At 34.0% G+C, this 3,233-nt stretch overlaps 1 long non-coding RNA gene across 1 annotated transcript; it reads left to right on the plus strand.

Moving 5' to 3' along the window:
* The first annotated feature begins 1,096 nt into the window (after nucleotides 1-1,096).
* On the plus strand, nucleotides 1,097-3,028 carry LOC140038228 (uncharacterized). The gene is made up of 2 exons (XR_011842036.1): nucleotides 1,097-1,599; nucleotides 2,489-3,028. It is a non-coding gene; the product is annotated as an uncharacterized lncRNA (long non-coding RNA).
* Nucleotides 3,029-3,233: the final 205 nt, after the last annotated feature.

Raw genomic sequence — 3,233 nt, forward strand, 5'->3', positions numbered from 1 at the left:
TCCCTCAATCCTTTGTTATGATGATTAACAAGCTAAAATGATTATTTGAATTAATATTTTTCAATGAAAATTCTGATAGAACAGGTGCTCAATCACTTGGGAAAAAGGAAAACAAAGAAAAGCAAGAAGAAAGGAACGGTGTCCCTATCAGTTGGACGCAGCTTCAAACACACCCAGGAGGATTGGACGTACAAAGCAACCTTCAAAGGAATTACATCCATCTTCAGACACAGTTTTGAACACAAGAAACAAGGATCGGCTGTCCAAAGATGGAAGAGCAAATATAAATCTTGAAGGGCATCCCTATCGACCATTCGAAAAATTCAAAAGCCAAGTTGGAATCCTCTGGTCATCTGTCGGACGGACTCTTGGACGAAGGAGAACTTGCATTGGCCATCTGAACATCTACACAAGAAAGCTTCTCATCCTTGATTAAACGATTGTATCGAACGCTAGCATAACGATCAGAAATCTGATAGTTTCAACTTTCAACAGTCGTTTTTTCTGCATTAAATGATTGACCATTAGAGGGCATTTTCGATCAATTTTTGGGGTCCTATAAATACGATAAAGTCTAAACTCATTAACAACTTTTGTCTATATCAATTATGAGCTCTCTAGAGTAATTTTGGTTTAAAAAATACTCTCTCTCTTGTTCACTTGTAGTTTTTTATGAGGTTGAAAAGCTTGTAAAATTCTTCATTGTAATTGTGAGCAATTCAATTTTAGCTTGGAAAGGTTAGATATATAGGAAGTGTAAAACCTTTTCACTCAACTAAGGAGAGATTAATGTGAGTAAAGGTAATCATTTCTTTGTACAAAGTGGCATTGTTTCATCAATTTTGACGAACTTTTTTAATGGATCAACTTCGATCTTGGAGAAGCTTGGAAGTGTACCTTGGTATCATGAGAGTACCATTTCATTTGGTTTACTTTATTTAATCTATTGCTCATTGTTTGCTCATTTAGGTGCTATACTTGCCTCATCTTTATTGTTTTCTACTTACTCGCTTTAGTTTGTGATCATTTAGATAAATTTGGTTAGTTAAAATTAGATAAAATCAGCCATAACTTATCTAGTTTTTATACAACTTAATTCACTCCTCCTCTTAGATTACACTTGACACTTGCAAAGTTTATAAGAGAATTGACAACAATTCTTATTTCATGACGAATTGAGCTTACCTCAAAAATTTTCACTTAAGTCTCTTTCAAGCACAAGACTCCAGAATAAGGAATTAGGACAGATTCCTTCTAGTCCACAGGCGTCTAATATGGTGTGACAGAAGGACGCCACAGAAAAGAGTAGAAGACCCATGCAAGTCTTTAATTTCATTTGTGATATATGTGGTCAAATAAAACAGCAGCTACACAAGACTTTTTCATAAGGTTCACGTAGCCTTATCCTTTCAAATCTTTCTCCGAATCTCAATCATATATACAGCACTAGAGCTTGTACAAGTTATGAGACAGTCACATAGAAATAAACAATGACGAGCAAGACTTTTGCTTCTCCTATGTTCATCTTCTTTTGGCTTTTGATGATTTCCATCCTTTTAGTCCAACCCGCTCTCTCTGGACGGACATTTGGCGGCAGCGGTAAGTATACATCTTTCTTATTCACAGTTTTTTTTTTTTAATTGCTCAACAGTGAGTTTGCTTTAATCGAAAACATTCATCTAAATTGGATACACTTCCCATAAACTATGATGATGATGGTACAAGTCATTGATGCATGAAAGTTGTTGATTTGGGAATTAGAGTAGAAGGAAATTGCACTATTTTCCTCGTTCTCTCTAAAAATTCTCCAATCAAAATCTTCTCTGCCTTTTTCATGGAAGAGAGATCAGACAAATTTGGTCTTTTTCCATAAAAGGGAGTCCTCTCTTTAAGTTTTTTTAGTTTCTATCGTAGCAATAAATTCTTTTGTAGAATTTTCTAATGATAGATTATTCTCTCATAGAATCTCCTAGTGAGAGTTTCTTCTTCCCTAAATTGTTTTAATAAAAGTTTTATTCTCTCCTAAGTTTTTTTTCCTTATGAGGGTTTTTTTTTCAGTTTTTGTCATTTTCTGTGAAATTTGAGATTTTGTAGATCTAGTTTCTCAAATTTGCAATTTCTCCATCTATTATTATCGTATCTAAACTTCTCTTTGAAGTTGAACCAGTTTTTAATCATATTTTTTACTGTAAGAAAAATGCATAAACCTATTGGGTTACAATGATTTATCTGGATAGAAGATATGATATGTTGGAGCATTAATGTTATATTTATTTAAATTGATTTTCAAATCTGTGGTATCTATTAATTTCAGCTCTATATGTATTTGAGTTATGTTTGATTTGATGTATTTCTGTCATTAGTGCAGATTCAATAATCTTTTCCATCAAAATAAAGAATAGAAGGAAAATGGCTTGACTTTTGCCCTTTTGATAGTGATATCTAATTTTATGATAATAGTCTTTTTTTTGTTTTGTATTTTGGCAAGGTGGGGGTAGCATGATGGGAGGGGATCCAAGTCGTGCTCCCAAGGCGACCGGCGGAAGTTCTCCTACAAACTCTGCTCCTAAAGATGGAGGCGGTGGATCCATAGGTTATGGGCCATTACAAAGGCATCCAATTTGCAACAAAATACGATACGCCTATTGTTTGCGGCCCCCACCAGAAAGACCATGTAATTATTATACCCGTTGCCGTCCCCCACTCCCACCAAAATAAAGTGGCCAATAAAAGCGGACTGGACCTGATTCCCTATTAATAAAGTTGGACTCAGAGTGATCCAACCCTAGTTAAGCCCAGAAAAAAATGAGCCCATGCAATGGAAATATACGTATGGATTAGATGTTTTGAGGATATCTTTCAAAACTTTTATGATAGTGTGAAAAACTTTTAATGTAGATGGTTAGGTGTTTTGGAGTGTATTATTATAGTATTGTATTTAAAATCCTTGTTTATGAAATAATGGTAAATTGTATAGACCTACATTTCAAGTGTTTGTAGAAAATTAAATATATGAAGAGATTGTGCATGTGTTGATTGTAATTTAGTAAATTCGTAAGATGCAGAAGCTCTCAAACTACTTATTTTACTAAATTATTATTCATGATAATATTTGGCGTTCACATTTTTCTATCTATAATGGATAAAAATGTGTTTTGACGAGAGCTCTTGTAGTTTGGTCCGTCATAAGTACACCTAGTGGTGATATAAATCAAGTTTAGGGGTTTATATTC

This window comes from Coffea arabica, chromosome 3e (assembly GCF_036785885.1).
Source record: "Coffea arabica cultivar ET-39 chromosome 3e, Coffea Arabica ET-39 HiFi, whole genome shotgun sequence".
NCBI lineage: Eukaryota > Viridiplantae > Streptophyta > Magnoliopsida > Gentianales > Rubiaceae > Coffea > Coffea arabica.